This window comes from Poecilia reticulata, chromosome 20 (assembly GCF_904066995.2).
Source record: "Poecilia reticulata chromosome 20, P_reticulata-male-v2, whole genome shotgun sequence".
Taxonomy (NCBI): Eukaryota; Metazoa; Chordata; class Actinopteri; order Cyprinodontiformes; family Poeciliidae; genus Poecilia; species Poecilia reticulata.
Window position 1 is genome coordinate 14,330,204 of NC_088849.1, and position 20,952 is coordinate 14,351,155.

At 40.5% G+C, this 20,952-nt stretch overlaps 1 protein-coding gene across 6 annotated transcripts in view; it reads left to right on the plus strand.

Annotated features, from left to right (window-relative positions):
* Positions 1–2,690: 2,690 nt before the first annotated feature.
* The window catches only part of ncoa2 (nuclear receptor coactivator 2), a 74,255-nt gene continuing 55,993 nt past the window's right edge, over positions 2,691–20,952 (plus strand). For 4 of the 6 annotated variants that reach the window (XM_017301950.2, XM_008396349.3, XM_017301952.2 and 1 more), the window contains exon 1: positions 2,691–3,172. The gene's annotated coding sequence lies outside the window, so the exon portion shown is untranslated. The remainder of the gene's footprint in view (positions 3,173–20,952) is intronic. The other 2 variants (XM_008396353.3, XM_008396354.3) reach the window with 1 other exon arrangement.

Genomic DNA, 20,952 nt, shown 5'->3' on the forward strand with positions numbered 1-20,952 from the left:
AGTGCACTAAAAGTAGCTCAGAATATATATCAATTGTATCCAACATCAGTATCCAGATCACTGATTTTGCTGTGGTAGAAATAATTCTGCGTACCATATAATTTAATGGGTGTAGTAGAGTAATAGAAAACCAGCAGATCCAATAGTGACATGCTCTTTCTATATACCGTATTTTCCGCACTATAAGGCGCACCTAAAGACCTTCAATTTCCTGAAAAGCCGACAGTGCACCTTATAATCGGTGCGCCTTATATATAGACCAATATTGAGCCACAACAGGTCTAGCAGCTACGTTAAGCAGCCGCCGACTTCATTTTCCCCCGTAGAAGAAGAAGTGCGCGGTGCATGCTGGGATAGTTGTCAGAACGCTGGTTTGTTAATAAAGTTTGATAATACATGTAAAGCCAGGGGGGCGGAGGGGAGGGGGAAGAGAGACTGAGACTGCGGCGGCGGCGTGTCGGTTGGTCTGTGTTACCCAGAAAGCAGTTGGGAACAATATCACAACACCAACACCGTGAGTGAAACAATGACTGGGACAGACTACTATATAAAGTACTCGGGGACCACTTCTGTACAAATGTGGATGTGTAATAATAGAGTACGGAGCATTACGTCTATTCTATGCGCCTTATATACGGAAAAGAAAGTTTTAAAATAGGTAATTCATTCAAGGTGCGCCTTATAGTGCGGAAAATACATAATTGAATCACGAGTTGAAAGGGTTTCTATAAATGTCTTAGTTCAAATCAGTGAGGTTTTTCATCCAGTGTTAAGTGGATAGCTCTTATTTCAAGTCTGAGGTAGCAAACGTGTATGTCACTGGCCTAACTAAAAGGTATACAGCAGCCTGCCTGCAATGAAGAATGGTGGTGGTAGCAGCATCATGCTAGGGGGATGTTTTTCAGCAGCAGGATAGGAAGGAGAGATGAATGCAGAAATCCACAGAGACATTCTCGATGAAAATCTGCTCCAGTTGCTCTTGACCCAAGACTGGAGCGACAGTTCGTTTTTCAGCCAGACAACACGACGACCAAGATTGGAGTGGCTTTGGAACCTCTCAGTGAAATGTACCGGAGAGGTCAAACCAGAGTCCAGACTTGAATCTGACTGAACATTTCTGGAAAGTTCCGAAGATGGCTGCACAGACATCTCCCATCCAACCTGTTGGAGCTTGAGAAGTGCTGCGAATAAGGATGGGTGAAAATCCATAAAGACGGGTGTGCTAAGGTTGTGGCAAAACCTTAGCACAAGGTGCAAATTGCTGTTGAAGGCGGACCAACAAAGTGAAAAGCAAAGGCTGTGAATATGAATGCAAATGTGATTTCTTGGGGGGTTTTTTTGTTTTTAATAAATTTGCAAAAATCTCAAAACGTTTTTGAACATAATTATAACGGGGTGTTTGTGTATAGAATTTTCAGAAAAGAGTTTAATGTAATACAATTTGAAGAAGTGACCTGGTGAGCCATCGAGGTTGTACCCCGTCCTGTCACTCACCCAATGACTGCTGGAGATAGGCGTCAGAGACCCAGTAATAATCCATAAGCATGCACAATGATGGATAAAACACAATGACTAAAAATAATGTGGCATGGCACAGGATCTTGTGTACTGGGGAAAGTAATGTTCTTGTTTCAGCCAGACAAAGTGAAAAATCAACTCAGTATACCGTGAAGCATTGTGGTTGAGAAACGCCATGTTTGTCATATTATGGAGTCAGACGGGATACATGAAAATGCTTGAAGAGCATTTATGCTGATTTGTGCGGAGGAGAAAATGGCTCGGAAATCCATGTTTCAACAATCTCAAACGCGTCAGTGTACGAGAAACCTCTTGGTTCCAGACCAACAAAATTAAAGTTTATGGGGTGGCCAGTCCATTCTTCAGCCCTCAGGGCAATTGAAAACTTGCAGTGTAACATCAAAAATGCTCTTTCTGAGGAAAGACCAAAAAATAAATAGATAAATAAATAAAAGAAAATCAGGGGAATTGTAAAATGAGATTATGTAGTAAATTATAAAGTACTAGGAATTTCCACTGGGTTTATAAAATAAAGAGGAAATAATGTGATGACTATCATTGCTATCATCGTCATCTTAGAATGATGTCTTCAAAGGACATCATTTTGGCCACAAAATCCATATTTGAGTAAGTTAACTTATTTATCAGTTTCATGACTGATCCCAATTCCCACTAAAGCATTTTTCAACCTCACACAATGAGGACATGACCTTAGCACTGATTGATTCAGTTCAAACGGGAAACAGACCACTAGGCGGTGCTGTTGCACAAAATTTGGCTCAGAATAGCCCTGCTCGTTTGTTTGGTCAATCGATATTTGTCCAAGACTGTAAATCAAAATAGCAATATATATATAAGTACACGTTTATTGTTAAGAATCGGGAGGCCTTGTAAAGAACATGTTCAATAGAGAACTTTTTGTCGGTTTATAGAACTGTCAACCAAAATTTTAGAACAAGTTAGTTCGGCAACTGTTAATTATTAACAGAAGAAACGCAACATTTCAGTGATATAATTAAAATAAGCACCAACATCAATGCTAAGCGTTTTGGTTTGATGCAGCTCATGCAACGCCAGTTTTACGACGTCGCATAAATGTTAATGATCCTAAAATGTACAACTACTTTGGTGAGCCTGAGTAAAATAGTTGCAATCTTCTTTAAACAATGAGGTTTTTTTATTCTAGAAGAACCACAGTCAAGGGTGGGGGGAGATGTTATACTCAGTATATCCTTGCAACCACAACATCCATCAAAAAACATTGTTGATATTGTACAGTGGTGACTATAAGAAACTGTCGGTGGCTGGCAGATTAAATGTCGTCAGAGTGATGCTGATTAATCAAACAGCAAGTACCGTAATCCTAACAGGTAAAGCGCCTCGGGACTGCACAGGAGCCCCCACCCCCGGCGGTAACTGAGTCGATTTGTGTTCGGAGCCCCGTGATGTGGTTTCGTGTGTGTGTGGGGGAGGATAGCAGCAGCAGCAGCAGCAGCAGCTACCAGCCAGATAAACACTCAGCATTGGTTTGCAGAGCAGGAGTAACATGGCGGCACAGTTAGCCAGCAGAAATGTTGTTTCACTACCGCGAAGGTCAGAGCTGGCTGGGATAAACAGGATTTAACAGTGAGGACTCGGCGGAAAGTTTCAAATCGTAAGTAGCCACACGCCTCTGTGCTTCTGGCAGAGAACAGACGGGTTGTTTTCGTTGTGAAATCCACGATTCGGAGCGAGAGGTCTCCAATCTCGGTCGTGTGTCTGTCTGACAGAGGCTCTCTCTCTCTCGCTTTGGCGTTAGCCTGTTAGCAAGCGCTAGCTTCTTGGCTAGGCTCCCTGCTTGTGGCAGTTGTGTTTTCTGCAGCAAACTAAACTAGACCGTGAGCTCGCAAAAAGATATTTGCATTTTTCATATGCTGTTTTTATTTCATATGTGTCCGGCCAACGGTATATTGTCACCCAACCCGGAATTTTAACGTGCACAACACTTTCATGTGTCATTGTTATTTTGTGCTGAGTTAGCGAGGGACCGTTCCTTCAACACCGGGACGAAGTTCCCCAGTTTAGCAGGGACATGGTTAGCATGCTAGCGGTTGTAGCTGCAGGCTAGTCTCGCTGTTCGGCAGAATATGAGCGAGTGAAGACAGTTCCCATCACCATGTGTTGAAGCGCACATCTATTCTTGCGTTTGTTGTGGTTGAAACGAAGCTTCATTTGCTACTTGCCACGTCAGATAAAGTTGATGAAATTGTTCACGGTGCTTGGGGGACTATTTTCCTTGGCTAAACTGGTGTATATTTTCCTTTTGGCGAGCGTCACAATGCCTCCTCGTTAGTGCTCACTACCACTAAAATAAGCTTTCAACGTGTGCGTGGGAAACTTAACATTTTGTGCCTATGGATATTGTTTAAGAACTTATCCCCTCTCAAAACCTATCTAAAACTTTATCTTTACTTTGTTTGATGTATTTCTTAGTATTCATGTTCATTAATGTTCTTCATCAAACCTTTCAGGCCTTAGCAGAACAACTATTTATACTGAGATTACGTGACATAGACGTCTATTTATTAATACGATGACTCTTGAAGGCAATTGGTTCCTTGGATGTTATTTAAGTACATTAGAGTAAATTGAGGTTGGATACAAACACAAGCCACACTTTTAAGATTTCTGTCTAAAAGGGGAAATCACTTGCACAGAGCTGCTGCATTCATTTATGATTGCATTACACACTGCTGGACTCTCTCTTTTTTTTAATCTTAAATCTTTGGTTGCAATGGATTTTATTTAGGGGTATTAAAATAAATAGTCCTAAAGACAAATGCAAGGAGTAGGACGGCAAGGGCTGTTAACAAAAATGAAGGGAGAAAGGTCTGAACTTTTACAGTGGGAATAATTTATACAGCGACAGTGCTCCCAGGTGACCTGGATCATCATCAGGTCAGTAATTGAACAGCAAAGGAACGTGCACACATTTCAATCTCCTTAGGTATTATGTGTCAGCCACCAATAAAAAAAAGAATAAAATGACATGCTTTATCTGGATTGTAAAAAAAAAAAACAACCAAAAAACATTACCTTTACATCATAAATCAGTGATATAGAAAGAAAACATGACACAGTAGCAGAGCAGTCAGCTGATGGAAAGGTATTATATGTATTAATGTATCCGGTGTCAAACTGAATGCACAAAAATGTTGCGAGCTGGGTTTCACTTTAACTTCACTTTACAACTTTGAACACTGTAGATTTGTGTGACCGCATAAAATCTCAATAAAGTATTTCAGTTTGTGGTTGTAATGTGACAAAATGTGATAAAGTTCAAGGAGTGTGAATGCGTTTACTAGGCATTGTAAATGAAGTTATCTGGTATATAACCTGCTGTAAAAGTGCTGCTAGTTTTGTCTAAACTTTTTTTTTTTTTTATTATGACTGAAATAAGAGATAAAACAAATACAAGACATGATAAAAATTTGGTCAACATTTTTTACATTGAATGAATATTACCCTGATCAGTCCAATACTTATGTTTGGTTAAACTAATACAAATAATTCTTGCTATCATCTGTTTTTGCAGTGTTGCTTCCCCCCCCCCCTCCCCCCTTCTCTTCCCAATAAATGAAACTTGCCCATGTTTTGCTTTTGTTCAAAGCCTTAAGATGACTCAGTCGGATAAATTTGCCTTACCTTGCATGCTGTGTTTCTAATTACCACGCACGCTGCACTATCAATGCTGATATGTTACACTGAGCAGCTCCACTTGGACCCACGAGTGAATAGGACTGAGGGATGCTTTCTCAAAATGTAAGCCTTTAATGCAGCGTGGGGGGATGCTGCTTTGGAGGTTTCACTTGTGTGTTGCGTTGTTGTGCCTGTGTTTCGAGTGCAGTGCTCTCCTTCTAAAGGGGCCCTTCTGCTTGACTGGCTCAGAACTATACAGGCAGACAGCTTGTGTCATTTCAATGAGTGTCGGCACTTCTCTGGAGGAACGCCTCCCGTGGAACCAGTTGAGCAGCCTGTGTTGCATCACTCTGCCCACCTGACGGTGTGTCGTAGCTGTCACATCGCCTATGCGAGATCTTGCGTGACGGTGTTGTCCTGCCGCGGTTTGACTTCAGCTAGTTTGTGTGTGAGAATCGGATGTGATGGATTTCAGGCACGTCTGCCAGAAGTCGTAGCAAAGGACAAGTTTCGTGAAGTTTAGGAGAAACACGTTTGGCACAAAGGTTTGCGTTTCACATTCGGCGCACCTTGGCCTCAGTCAAGGCACATAAATTGATTTACTGCCTGGCAGGAAGGTGAACCAGAGACTGTGTGTTTTGACATAGTTATTAAAATTGACGTCTGAAATGATATTAAATCGATTCAGCTGTGGGGGAAAAATAGTATGTTATGCTTTTCACGTGCTGTGATCTGCCAGTATCTCAGCATTTTGGTTTGAAAAGAATATCCACAAGTTGTCGGTGCCAAATGAGCGAAGGTTGAAAAAAAAAACTGATGATCCAGACCCCCCCAACTGATTTGATATTACAAACTTATACTCTTATTTATACTCTTATTTTTTATTTTTTTTTGCAAGACATTCTTTACATTTAGCGGTAAATTTTGTTTTTATCAACCAAAGTGTTCACTTCCATTTTCCTATAGGACAGCCATTAAGCTGTGGGTGTTCTCAAGCAAGTTCGCATCAAAATAAACAGGGTTTCCTGCTGTATGCGATGCTGTTCGTGAAGACATGTGTGACTATGAATTAACAAAAGTTTGGCACATGTAGAAGAAGGAATATTTGAACTTTTTGCTTTCATAATTCTTCTGAAAGACGCAGTGATGGTCCATTTTCAGTTTTCTGGGAGATGCCGCCAGGTTTTTATTTAAAATGTCTTGGTGTTTCATCGCACGCCCCTTTCTCTTCCTTTAGAAGGGAACAGGGGCCCACAGCATCATAGGTGCGATACCGTAGCATACCATACTTGGGTTTTGTTTTACACCACACTCACACTCGGTGTTTGTCGGCAGAAACTCAATCTTCGTCTTGTCGGACCGAATCACAAGGTTACAGTTAAAGCCGACACACTGTACATGTTTGTTTCTTATGGAAGGACAGACAATGTTTTTCTTTCCCGACATTCCACACAATCAGCTAACATGTAATATCTTTTGTGAATAGTTGGCAAACCCAAGATGCCACTCTTCTGCTTCAGTTCTCTAAAAAATTATTTTTGGAGATGTTTTTTTTTTTTTTTTACCATCCCTACCGTCTTCTAGTCTTGTTATTTTCAGCTTTCTAAAAAAAATAAAAAAGATTTGGATATAGGTACATTTATTTGGATAGAATTTTTTTTTGCAGCCATTTCCTGATTTGTTTGCGAAGATCGACATGTCTAACTTTAATGACAAGTCCTGTTGTGGTTCCCGTTTTCATACGTTGCTAAGAGAAACACAGTGTCATATATATCTATCCCTCAGGAAACCAGGAAGTACTAGGTTCCTAGACAGTCTAATAATTGTAAAGTATTAACAATATTTAAATCGGATTTCTTTTTTTTCTTTTTTTTTAAGGGTTTGTTTGGCATGCCAACAAATGACATTTTGTTTTTTCTCCACTCACTTAACAAATGTACTTTGTACTAGAATTGAAGCTGAATTTTGAAATTATTATTTTTTACACATTCTTACCAGGTGTGATGAATGTGCAGCCAGGTGACCAAGAAGAACAAAGTTTTTTTGGTGGGCATTTATCTCAAACGACTTGAAGTTTACGGAAGCAAAAGTCAGTCTCGGTAAAGCTTTTTGCTTGCAAAATATTCCCCTAATCTTACTTGATGCCCATTTATGTGTATGTGAAATACGGGTATTAGAGAAAAAGCTTATGACATCTGTGACACCTCCCGACTGCTCAGAAAGAATGCGGTCCTGTTCGCATTCAAGTCCACATTCCTCCAGTTTCGAGCACAGCTGAATGTCCGAGCTTTTTTCAAATTCAAAGTGCAGGGAGAATCGCCTAAATAATAATGTGAAGGGGGGAGGAAAACAAAAACGGAATATCCTTTTTCAGCGAAGAATGTTAGTGGGGTGATGACGCAATCCACGCAAGCACTTGTGCAAATATTTGGATGTTTACACAAGGAAAACTGGCTGGAAGTTTTCTCACACTAACTTGGCACATGAGTGTTTCCTCAGTTATTCTCTGACAGGGCAAATTGCTGCAGTTATAGCAGTAGGTTTGTAATATTTTAATCCCATCAAGTCACACATGATTTAAATGTTGCTTTCTTAATTCTTAACATGTTTTCCCACCCTGGGTTTTAAATTGATTCACAGCAGCATCCATGTTCTTTAAGTTTGTTTTGCTTCGTACTATGTTTTGTTAATAATTTTAATAAATGAAGCAGCATTTTCTTCTTCTTCTTCTTCTTAGTACTTGGCCAACAAACTTGTGGCCATGTGTGCAATGACTTGCTCTATGATAGGCTGCATTGTTGCACCACCTGAGCGATACAGCCGGCTAATCGTTTGACCCTTGCTCCGATTCAGACGCCGCTGTTTCGTTTGTCTCATACTGTTGCACAACTCTAATAGTGCAGTACACACACATCAACGGGTAGCAAGGAGGGCATGTTGGAGAGCAAAACTCTGGTGGCACTGTCACCTTCTCTGGCATCCATCTGCATGGTGAAAACTTGTGATTCTGCAACACCAAGGTGTATACCTTGATACTAGTAGTAACCTGTCCTTGGCTACTTTACTACAACTGTTTAAAATAATGTTCATCAAGTTTCCTTTAATGTTGTGCTTTAGCATTATGGTTTATGTCATCGTTCATATGAGTTTTACTTTTCGATTGCGTGGTTTTGTGAGCTATGACGGTTTCCTGAATTTTCTTGACCAAAGCTGAGAAATATGGAAGAAGACACCCAGAAGTTACAGAAAAGTGATGGGCGCTACGTTTATTACGCTGGACTTCGGTGTCGGGGTATAACGGAAAAGCAACGGTTGTCAAAGTCTTCAGCTCACAAATTTGAGTCCATAAAGTGAAGATTTAGAGGGTATTCAATCTAGCTAGGAGAAAAGCATGAACATACCCCAGAGATCTAAAAATCTGCCAAAATTACCGATAGATTTAGCAACACTATTTTTTTTTAATTCACCACAGAGATAAATAACTGTTTGTACCTAACAATGTTCAGGAATTGCATCAGCATTCAGTTTAGATGCTTAAAATTTTGATTCAGTTCTGACCAGCATTGAAACGCTGATGGCTACTGGTGATTTTCATCATGATCTTCCTAACAACGTGCCAACATGGCCCTCTTTACGTTGGTGCAATAGTTGTGCAAGCCTCACTTTTCTTCACATAATCAATTAATGTTTATCTCATGGAAGTTTAGTAGTACAATGGCCATTTCTGCCTGCAGTTTTTCTGTCATTGCACGGCACTAGAAAGTTAAACTATTACTACTCGTGTTGCCTGCAAGGGGCATTAAAATACTGCAGCTTTAATACTTTGGTTAATTTAGATCAGACACAGAGAAAAATGGGTCATAGCTGGAGCTTATTACCGTTATATTTCCAGCTGTACCATTACAGATGCTACCCTAAGTTATTGTGATATTTGAGGAAACAATACAACTCTTGTAAATTGTATTGCCTTTATTTGGGAAGTTATATATTTTCATATTCTGATAACCTAAATAGAATAGGAATTCCTTTATTGGCCCACAGTGAAGAAATTCTTGCGCTTCAGCAGCAAAGTGATAGACAATCAAAGCAAGTTGGTTCACACAAAGGCAGAATATACAGTGTATATATAAAAACTGAGTTAAAAAAAATACTGTAAGGAGCAAAGTTTCAACTTGAATACTGTGCAGTTACTAGAAATGATGCGCTCTGGTCCAAAGGAATGTGCAGCTGAGCAGGTCAATCAAAGAAAAATGTTCAAAATGTGAAGGGATGGTTATAAAGTTGAACAGCTGCTTGGAGGAAGGATCTATGATAGCTCTCCTTTGTACACCGAAGATGCAGCAGTCTGTATCTGAAGGAGTAACGGTTCAGTAACTGCTTGATCATGGGTTGGGAGAGATTGTCCATCAGTGATGTTATTTTAGCCAGAGTTCTTCTGTCTCCCCCCCACCTGCACTAGGTCTATTAAGCAACCCAGAACAGAGCTGGCCTTCCTGATGAGCTCATCTATCTGCTTCCTTTCAGCTGTAGATAAACTGCTGCTCCAACAGACAACCCCATAAAAGATGGCTGATGCCACCACAGAGTCAACGGAGGTCTTTAGGAATGCCCCCCTGCACACCAAAAGACTAAACATTTATTTGGTTTGCAATTGCAGCTCAAGTTTCCCTTTTGGTTTTCTTTTTTGACGACATCATTGATTTTAGAACTCAACATGTCTCTAATTTCGGACTTGGTTTGAAAGTCAGCAATGCGTATGTGAAACTGAGAAATCCTCCAGGCCTCTGGGCAAATCTAAGTATTGTTAAATGTTGGACTTGTGGGCATAAACGGAACTTTCAGATTGTTAAAGATAGGTAAACGGCATGCCCACTGAAATGACATCATTAGTGACTCAGAAATCTCATGTTTGACCAGTGAACTAAGTTACACCCACACTCTTTTGCCGACACATTTTGATTCATGAGAAGAGCACCGGAGAACTGCAACCGTCTCTGGTGCTGATGTCTGTACGGTCAGTTTTGAACACCATGTTATGCCAGACAGCCCCCTCTAAAGTTTTCTCCTGTACTCTGGGTTTTTTTTTTTTTTTTTTTAAAAAAAAAAAAAAAAACCTGACATGAATCTGGACGTTCATGAACTAAATGCAAAAGGATTGCGTTTTTACTTCATACTCTGGCCAGACTACTTTCACATTTAAAGTTGACACGTTGGCTGTACTCTGTTAAAAGAACAAGTCTGCAAGAAAACACATGCTTTCTATTCCAGCATGGAGACAACAGGCCAGCCTGTGTTGTGCTATCTGCCCATCACAGGCTCTATAAGGTCCTCTCTGTGTTCTTGACATGATGCACCTTCTCCCCATGTTATCTGCTGTCTTTGTCTCGCCGGGCATCTCACCCCTGCTTCCTCTGCGTTTGGGTCGTCATGGAAACAGGCGTGTGACAGGTCTTGGGTGGGCGTGAGGGATGAGCTGTGGGGTAATGGCCAGGTTTTTTCACAGCGCAGCGGCGGAGAGGGGATGGCGAAACGGCACAGAGAAGAGACCTCTTAAAGTAAGGCAGCGCTTGCTGATGGAAAGCCGAGAGCCGCTTCGACGTGGAAGGGAAGAAGTGGGGATTATTAACTCTGTCTCTGCTTCAACAGCTGTTCTCGTTGCGTTATTAGCCAGGCTTCAAATCAGGTCCCTTATCTGTCTGTGCCAGAATATGACAGGACTGTCTGAACATCAACCTGCGGAAGATTTTTATCTACCTTGGCTAGTTTCTCTTGGTTTTTTCCCCCTCCAACTCGGTTGCATTATCATCAAAAAGTGAAGCAATTTTCAGAATATTGCAACATTTCCAAGTTAAGGCTCATATTAATAGTCAAGCAAAAGGAAGAAATGTTAATTGGCTCCTTGGTAAATTGTTCTGCTTTGTCTAGAAATGAAAAGGAAAAGTAATCACCCCTTTCTGCCAATCAAAAGCTCTTTTCTCATCAGCACCTCTGAACATCCCTATGAACTAAACGCATTGAGTCATTAGCAGCTGCTTATCCTTTAACTAGGGCTTCGACTGAAAGCATTAATTAATAATAAAAAAAAACAAGGTGTTTAATCTGCACTGCCGAGTGTAAATGCACATCTGAACAAATCTCAGACCTCCTACTGCAAGTGAACACAGCACTAAATGATCAAGTTAAATGGCGCACGCCCCCTCCCCAGTGTTTGGTAGGTGGCTGTGAGCACTGTGAAGTGATGAGAGCAGCACCGTTTAATGATGATGATGTATGATTAAACAGCACTAGATAACACAAGTGTTAATAAAGCAGAAGTGACGAGGAGCGTTATCCTAGAATAAACTTCAACGGTGACTATTACTAAACATTTCTAACACTTAAAAAAAAATAACAAAAAAAACCAGTGAATATATGTGGTGAGAAAATGAGACATCACAGCAAGGTGAGAGGACAAACAGCTGAAGAAGTAATCACAGGCTGTCGGTGTCACCGTGCCAATATGTTCCTAATCCAGACTGTATTTTTTTTTCCCTCCTTACTGTATTTCTGCCTTTTTTGATTTCTATAGCCTTCAGACTGAGCTTTTATGTTCTTTTCAATTGTTTCTTTAACTAGCTGAGTGAAGAGTATCTTTTTGAAACCACCCAGTTGACAAGGAGGAAGAAGGAAAAGTACAAAACTAAAAAGCTCTACAAATATTAATTTCTTCTACTAGCACAAGAAGCTGCTCTGCCAACTCAATTGCTATAGCAGCTTTAAACGGAAATAACGATTGGCAGATCAGGATTTTATGCAGTGATAAACAAGACAGAATGCATGGACATGTGGAACTGAAATATAAATAATCATTCACATTAAGTTTAAAGCTTCTCTGCAATTCAGTCAAATCTATAAACTGTTATGTCAAGCTGCACAATCATGCAGAACACCTCGTCATAAAAGGATATTTAAATTTCTCAGCAATGGTATTTTTTAAATTTTTTTAAAGAAATGAATTTTTTAGTCATTCCCCAACCACAATGGTGAGGAAGGTTTTTGTCGTCCATGAAGTGTCAAGAATTTTTTAAATTTTATTTATTTTTATCAAAACATTGAAAGAAATAAGAAAATTAGCTGAGTTTCTAGCTAGTTTCAGTAAAAAATGCAAAAACAGGCTGTGTTGCACAATTAGTTGGGGGAAACTTCCTTCCTCCATCTATAAACCAATGAGGAATAACCACATCAGGCAAAGGGATGGTGCACAAATGGTTTGGCCATAATTTGCAATCAGGTAGTACGATGATGCCCTTGCAGCTATTGGTCCTACTCTCTCACAGCCTTTAAAACCACGACTGACGTACTTTGGTGCACATTGACATCATATGTGAATGTACAGTTTCATAATGGGACAAGATGATCTGCTTCCGAGGCACCTCTCATAGCAGCTAAGGTGCTTTTGCAGCCAAATTAGCTTAGGGCTATGTAGGAATACGATAATAACCTCCTGGGTGTACCTTGATTAAAAAAGTAAATGAAAGATGGAATGGCAGAGTAAAAAGAAACTCTTTTTGTTTTTGTGAATTGCTCAAAATTCACATTTTAAGCCAATGGTTGCGCTTTGCCAGGGCCTTGGAAAAGAGCTCTGCATGTAAATTTGTGTTCCTGCTCTGTGATGCAAGAGACTGATTAGGTTGTACATAAGATGAATGTTTCAAGTCACTACTGCTAAAAGTTGCTGTGCAAGCTATTGAGTATTCCGTTTCACAAACTGCCTTTGCCCTTTGGTTTTGTTCTTTGCTCAGAAGTTGGCGTAACGTGTAAACTTGTGAATATCTGCTGGGCTCGGGATTTAGCAGGATCCCAAACCCACATGTTAACAGTTTGTTGCAAATAGTTAAAATGTGCTGCTTTATGCGCAAAATTTCAGTCACACCAAGTCCCCTTTGCAATTGCAGTGCTTTCTACTTGTACATTTGCTGATTCGGCTTCAAGTTAGGAACTTGCGTTTCTGAGTGTTATCAAAAAAAAAAAATCTTTAATTCCAGTATTAGTGACTTGTCTTCCGAAGAACTTAGACACCTTTGAACTTTTTTTCTTATTTATTTTTTGCTTAGATTTTATTTGATATTTAACACAGTGCATCATAAATCTTGCTATGAAACATGGTGATGTTAACATCATTGTGATTTTTATTTTCCCAGGATGAAAAGAGGAGCTGGACTGAGTTGAATACATCACAGTATGAACATCTTGATTTTCTGTCCTTGCACACCAAGTTCAGTTTGGAATCCCCTTTTACACACCGATACATCAGGAAGACATGAAATTGCATTACTATTTCTTAATAGTAATGCAATATTAGTCACATAGTCAGCCATACCAATATGAGCATTGGTAAATCATTCATGAATAAGTCATACAAGAGTGTCGCAAACACACGGTGATGTTTGCAACGCTCTTTTGGAGTATGCCATTGAAAGTATTTCCAACAAGCCAGTTATATTCTAGGCGTGCAAATTATTCATCCATGTAGATCCGTTGGCGTTGCGATCTGATATATTGAGCAGTTCTGATAAAACTTACAGAACATGACATTAAACTATAATTAGTACGTCAGACCTACACAGAGACTCAACCTGGGCTCCAGGAATCTTGAGACAAGCGACCGTGCTCCTCCACTTATGTAGGTCAGCCGTGGCAAAGTGCATATTGATCTCCACAGCCAGATGATAGTGTTGTCTACTTCTCATCGCTATGAAGGAGCCCCTCAGTCAGTTTGGCTTGAGCGGAGGAGACAGCAGAGATCACATGACCGTGTAGCAGTGCTTTCGCAGCTGTTTTCCCTTATGTTGCGAGCTTTGAGCGCTGCGGAGCGGTACAGTACAGTAGAGCAAATATATTGAAATGTGGTAGATTTTCATTCTATTACAGCTGGAGTTTAATCTTTCACTGCTGCGATGAGACAAAAGGTTTAAATTCTGCATACGCTGTTAATATCAGTGTGATCTGCATATGAGAAGATGCTTTTAATTAACGTTTGTCAGCATGGGGTTGTCAGTGGAGATTCTGTCATCTTAATTTGTTAGGGTGAGCACCCTCCCTCCCCCCTTCATCCCTCGATTCATCCTTTCAAATGCAATGAATCCATGGCACTGGGTGTTAGCATGTGCTTGGCACCATTCCCACTGCCCAGGGTGGAATCCTTGGCACTCGAGGAGGCAGCGAAAACTTGGATTGAGGAAGCCGCCTGCTGGAGTTTGACTGGGTGGTCCGAAAGTATGCAGCAACACGCCACCCTTTAAAATAAAACCAACCTGTACAGAAACCTCTAAAGCGATGGGGCAAACTGCGATTTGAACCAGCAGTGCGGGTTGGACCGCTGTAGCATGGAGTGACATGTGTAAAGCAGCAGCTTTTCTCAATTGCTTTTCTCAAAGTCAGAGGAATGAGGGCATTCAGATCCACCTTTTTCGTTTCTGAACACGTTGTGAGGGTCGAACTCTGACCCAGTGTAGATCAGTCCCCTCGACCCCCACCATCAGAGCAGAGAACCCCGCTTTCTCTCTCCTCCTCGTCCTTTCATTCTGATGACTCAGTTTTCATCTGTCAACTGTATAGCATCTATTTTTTGCTGTTTGGAAGGGGAAGTGATTATCCTTATGCAACCTGTTTACTCCTCCGTACAGTATGGTTAACCCGCATTTTATTAGGTTTATATTTAATGTAAATTGTTCACGAAGCACTGTGCTTCTGTTTGTCTTTCCCTTCTTTGTTTACATCAACCCTAATGAGCCTCATATTGATGCCTCATTAACTCCTGCATGCAATGACTGAATTCACTTAATGTATTTTTAAATTTTTTTTTTTTTTTTATAAATGCATTGATTAGACATTTCCTGGCTGTTATCAGTTTGACATTTTCTGTGGCTTCTGATTAGCTGATTTCTGGTTTTGACGTGGTTCAGTTTTTTTCTAAGTAGTTAAACGCAAAAGGAAAAAAACAAAATATTTGCTTCTGGCTCAGGGCACTCAATGTTTGAGGCATTTAATTAATTAGAAAAAACAGATTTTTTTATTTTAATTTTATTTTTTTGGTATTTAACCAGTATTTATCCAATCACTCGTTAGAATCAACCAAAGAAAAATGTCCAATCTCTGGCCAATGCATTTCTAACTTTATATTTCAACTGACACTACAACAGTACATCTCCTGTCAGTTCGATAATATGGGAAAGAATGGAATGGAATCTTTTAGCCAGCTGACTGGCTGTGCACAGCAATAGGACAGAATCGCATTACTTCTCTGTGACTCCAGCACTTTCTCTTGATGGACTTCACACTGCAGGAATGGCATAAAAGCAAGTTTAAAAGGTTGTTACGCCTTGACGACGGTGACAATGCCTAATAGTGTTGCTGCACCTCAGGATCTGCTCACCACCTTTGTAAACTTTTATGTTCAGTACTTAAGGTGACGTTTGTTCTACCTAGTCCATCCTTTCAATATTTGAAATTAAAAGGAAAGTCTCGTGAAATTTTGCTAAATCTTACACGACAGAATTCCTCGACCCGGCTGTTGCTAAGGAGGGCGCTTCACCCGACGTCTTCCTCTGTCTCGTCCAATTACATGTTCCGCCGTCAGAGCAGCAGCACTCTTAATCAGGTAATGCCGGGTTTTACAGTCATCCCCCCTTAAACGTGCTCCAGGGATCATCACATTGCTCAGACCGCAGCTCGGTAGAGGGAGAAAACGATTGTACGCTTCCTGTCGTCACGTTTCTGAAAATTCAAATTGATCCATTGTTAAGTGAGTAATTTATGCCTGTTGGCGTCCTCGGCTGATTAAAATGACACGGTTATGTCATCCCATTCCCCTGAACCCACCCAAATACACACACACACACTAACATGACACCTTTCTTGTTTAGTTTCACTTTCACCACATGCCCTCGGACCCGATGGGAACTCATTCCTTGCAAACTGATTAGTTAGTGGACACGTCCCCCTTTTCCCAAGCACATGCAAGATACCCGACATGCAGGGCCAGCCATTCTTAAAATACGTCTCCGTTTAATTTTGCTCACTTTCCCTCCTATTGTCACCGCTGTCTCAACCTCCTACACATTTACCTTTCGCTGTGACTCATCCTTTACAACTCATCGTATCAGTCCCATTATTACGCCTAAGCATTTGTTTTTACTGTCGCCGGGATCAGATAAGAGAGCTAGCTTGTTGCTACTTAAGCCGAACTTGTAGAAGCTACTGCATCAGCTGTCTGAATGTTATTTAATAGGCTCTCTTTGTTTCTTGTTCTCCTGCTCGCCAGCCTCACCTTTGTGAATTTAAGTAAACACTTCCAGATTTTTTTTTTTAAAGACTCCGTCGTTGTGAAATAAAAAAATTGCGTTCCAAGATAAGTGTTTTATTGTGCCACATTTCAAGTTGGTAAAGCAGAGGAAGTTAACCTAGATTACGTGTCTGAGAGCGATAAAGTGACAGATAAACTTGAAAGGTAAAGCACCTCGTGCCAATGTTAACACGAAAGTGTGCCTTTTTAGCAGCTTTGATCCTGCAATACACAAATACGCTCAGAACATCCAGTAATACACACACACACATTAGCATGCTGCACGTTTCATCAGATGCACAGCTCTGGTGAAGCTCTGACTCGCTAGCTCTGATTAGTGAGTCGGAATATTTTGCTGATATTTTAAAGCTGAAAATATCAGCGTGCTGAAAAATATCTTTTTCGATTTAGGATTGATTTGAGTTTTAAGCTTTGCTCATAATCAAACACTGGAATCCCAAAGTTTTTAAAATGCCAAATTCTAAAACAGATTTCACTTAGGAAATATGAGTAGCATGTTGGTTGGTTGACAGATTGGATTAGATTCAATTACATTCAAGCATGCCTTTTTTCCCAAAGGGAAATGAAGTTGTAACTCGTATAATCTAATTCTTTTCCAGAGTCATTGTAGATGCTGATGGCAGGAAAAAATTGCCAATAGCAGTCTGTGTTATAGCAGTTGTAACAAAACCTCTGACTGAAGACTTTAGTTGTACAGTAATCTCATGAAGAGGCTGTCCGTAACGTTGTTTTTTATGAAGACTCCTCCTTTTGGCAACTCTCTCCAGATCGTCAACAGTAGTCTCAAAATAGAACCAGTTTTTCTCTATCAGCTTGTTGAACCGTTTTTAGTCCCTGACTCAGACGCTCCTACTCCAACAGCATCTTGCTGCAAACATCGAAGGACTTTAGCTTCGTCAAAAAGTACAGTCTGTTTTGTCCAGTCTCGTAGACGGCTATATTGCTGCCTGCTGAGTCCAGTCTGTGTTCCACGTGAACACGCTGGTTAATATTCTCCTTTCTCTCACCCTTTGCTTCTCCTCCCATTACAGAAATATGGTCTCCGTTTCTCCTGAAATCTTCATTGATCTCGCTTGTTTTGTTCACATTCAAGATAAGATGATTGTTCCTACACTGACACAAACGGCGCACCAGCTATCTGTAACTCAGCTTCTTGTCAATCTCAGTCATCTGCGTATTTCTGCAGATGACAGCACTCTGACTTCTACTGGAAGTCTAAGGTGTACCGAGTGAAAAGGAACGGTAGGAGTACGGTCCCTTGTGGCGCTCCTCCGCTGCTGACCACCTGGAGTAAATCTACGAATCAGATGCTAAGTTTAGTTTGTTACGCTATTTGTAAAGTGTTAATAATAATCATGATAATGCCTTACTCTCTGTAAAATTAGTACGCCTGTCTCCCCCTCTTTAATAACCTCTCAACACGCCGAGTGTCTTCTTAAAATCGATTTGGAGAAATCCTGCGAGAAGTGTAGTTTGTTTCCATTTTGCACGATCTAATGCTGCCAGATCTTGTTGCACACCTGCTCAACAGCCAATAAAAGCGGTACTCTTTCATGATTGGACCAACACCAAAGATAAAAGGAGAACACATCCTGTCCCACTCATTTTCTTGAGTCTTTCTTTCTGGTTCAAACTGAAACTGGGCAACAAAACAGCTGGGTAGAGGTGCAGCGTTGAGCTTGTGCTTCTGATCTTTACGGCTAACCTCTCCTTAGAGAAATCCAGTTCGATTACATTCCTCTGAAGTGTGTGTGTGTGTGTGTGTGTGTGTGTGTGTGTGTGTAGAGCAGATGTTTTCTGGCTACTTTTAAAGGCAGGTTGAGCTGAAATGCCCTGCAGCAGAAAACCGAGATGTGTATAAAGTTTCAGAAAAGTTAAAATTTCTGTCGCATTTATCTGCAGATTCCTAGTCCTCTGCTTGAGCCTCTTGCTCGTGTCTTCTCGTTCTGCCGTCTTCCGGACATTTTGGGCTGTAACTTTTGGACAGTGGGTGTGTTGTCACCGGCCTATGACAGCTCGTGGGTGTGACGACTATAAAAATGTAGTGATCACTGCAAATCCCCGTCCCCTCCCTGCGCTCTCTGCTGTCTGTTTACACGTCTCTGCTGTGCACACACACATACACACGCAGGCCTTCCCTCAGCAGAACAGGGGAATAAAAAAAAAAAAAAAATCTGCTGATTCTGCAGCGGCTCGGGTGCAGAGGTGTGGACGTGGTTATCGGCGCTTCACAATTTAACCCAGATGAAATTGTCTGGAAGTCTTTATCTGATTTCCTTTTTTGTGCTGTACTTGGCTGCAGTGTACCTGCTGCGAGTCAACAAATGCTGCTTGTTTCTCTTCAGCTTTAGGCTAATGCCAGCTCTATTTTTGGTAACGCATACGCGTTTGACTGCAGTTTATCTCACCTTCCCTGATGGAGCAAACTTTATTGATTGTAGTCAAGGAAGCTGATGTCAGTGAAACCTTCTTTTTAGGATTAGAACTTAATGCCAATTACTTTCATTAGAGTAGACATCAGTCTTGATTCTTATGTCATTGACAGCCATTAGTGGGCCATTTAAAAGGCACTGGAAGAGAGCTGTATTGTGATTAGCCCCTCGGTGACCTGGCCAATATGGTCATCTTCTGTCCTGTTTTATGGGAGCCTGATTTACTGATACAGCAACTCTTAGCTTAGCTTAGGTTTGGTTGGGTTGGTTTAAGAGCATTTTATGCAAAAAGAGTCCATAACTGGAAGAATGAGACGTTTGAATGAGACGCACTAATTGATAACTACTGTGATTAACAGCTCCTTGAAAGCTGTATGAACATGTTTCTTTTGTTACCTTTTAATTTGAACAGAGAGACTAAAGATAAAGCTAAAGTTGAGCTTTGCATAAAGAAGCAGCTCGGATAATGTTTTTTGAAGAGAACTTGACCCTTAAATTTCAGTTTGTTTGTTTTTTTTGACCTCCTAATAAACTGGCTTGGAAAATTATTTGGGGCAAGTAGATTGCCTTCTGTTCCACTGGCAAATCTTTTCATCCAGCTCCTAGACATGTATTATATTTATATTGCATTTGTTTGAAATAATTTTTTAACACATTTAGATTTTTTTTATTTTTTATTCGTCTATCCCCATGGACTGCAACACTATTAGAGAAAATTGTGCTGCAGGTTATTTGCTAAAGGTAGTGGTTTGATTTCAGAAGAACCCAAATGTGTGTTAAATGTCATGCTGTTGCTTGATGCACTTGTGGACCAAAATAGTGGGAGTTCTTTGTTCTTAGTTTTCTTTCAGTGCACGGTTCACTTTTGAAATAACTGTTTGGTATTATCAGATCCACAGTGCTCTCTCATTTTTTTTATTTTATTTTTTTACAGTAATGCTGGATCAATAGAGTGCTTTCAGCCTCCGACGTAGTCTGTCGTATAGTCCAAAGATCAAGTCTGGACTGTGACTGAGCATGTGACAGAGTTAAGTCTTGGAGGAAATTTCTCCGTAGGCGTCAGAACAGATTTACTAAGAGAGAGCAAGAGAACGGTTGAAATAGTCTCATTTACTTAAGTATTAGTTTAGATCAGAGGTGTCAAACTCAATTTCACCTGAGGGCCACTTCAGCATATTGGCCACCCTCAACGGGCCAGAAAACATCTGACATCTGCTCTATACACACACACACACAAATTGGGAGTTTCCAGGGCCAGTTCTCCAGACTGCAACTTTTAGATGCATCCCTGCAAAAACACCCCAGACAAAAGGTTGACTTAACTCATCAGCAGCAACTCGGTTCTGAAGAGGCTTATAATGAGTAAATGATCCAGGTGTGTTGGAGAAGGAACGCCTCTAAAGTTGCAGATGGTAGCTCTGGAAAACTAGACTTGGGCAGCCCTAGCATAAATGTCTGAAAATACAATGTTGAAAATAAATTAAACAACACCTCATATTGTTAAATAACGCTTTGGAGCGTCTGGTTAGGAAGCGCATTCCAAACCTTTGGTTGAAATGGCGCGTTAAATTCATAAAATGGTCATCAGAGGAATGACATGGCGGGCCTTGAGTTTGACACATGTGGTTTAGATTGTTATTACTGTTGCATTACCGTGGAAGGTCATTATAAAACTGCACTGAGACATTCTGTAACTTATCAATTTTGGCTATTTTTGTAATGCACTTGCAAATATATGTAATTTTCCCCTCTTGTGGCTTTCTGTTCCTTTCTTGGTTTGCTTCACAAGGAGAATCTGTTTACTCTTGTGTCATGTCAGCACATCACATCATGTCAGTGGTTTCCCCAGCTGGTTCATTTGGTATGTGCAGCAAAAAGCAGAAGTATTGATTCCTGCTTAGCATTTGATTTTGTCAACAGGGGTTCTACGTAAGCCCTACATGTTTATAACACAAGCGTAAAATAGATGGCAAAATTATT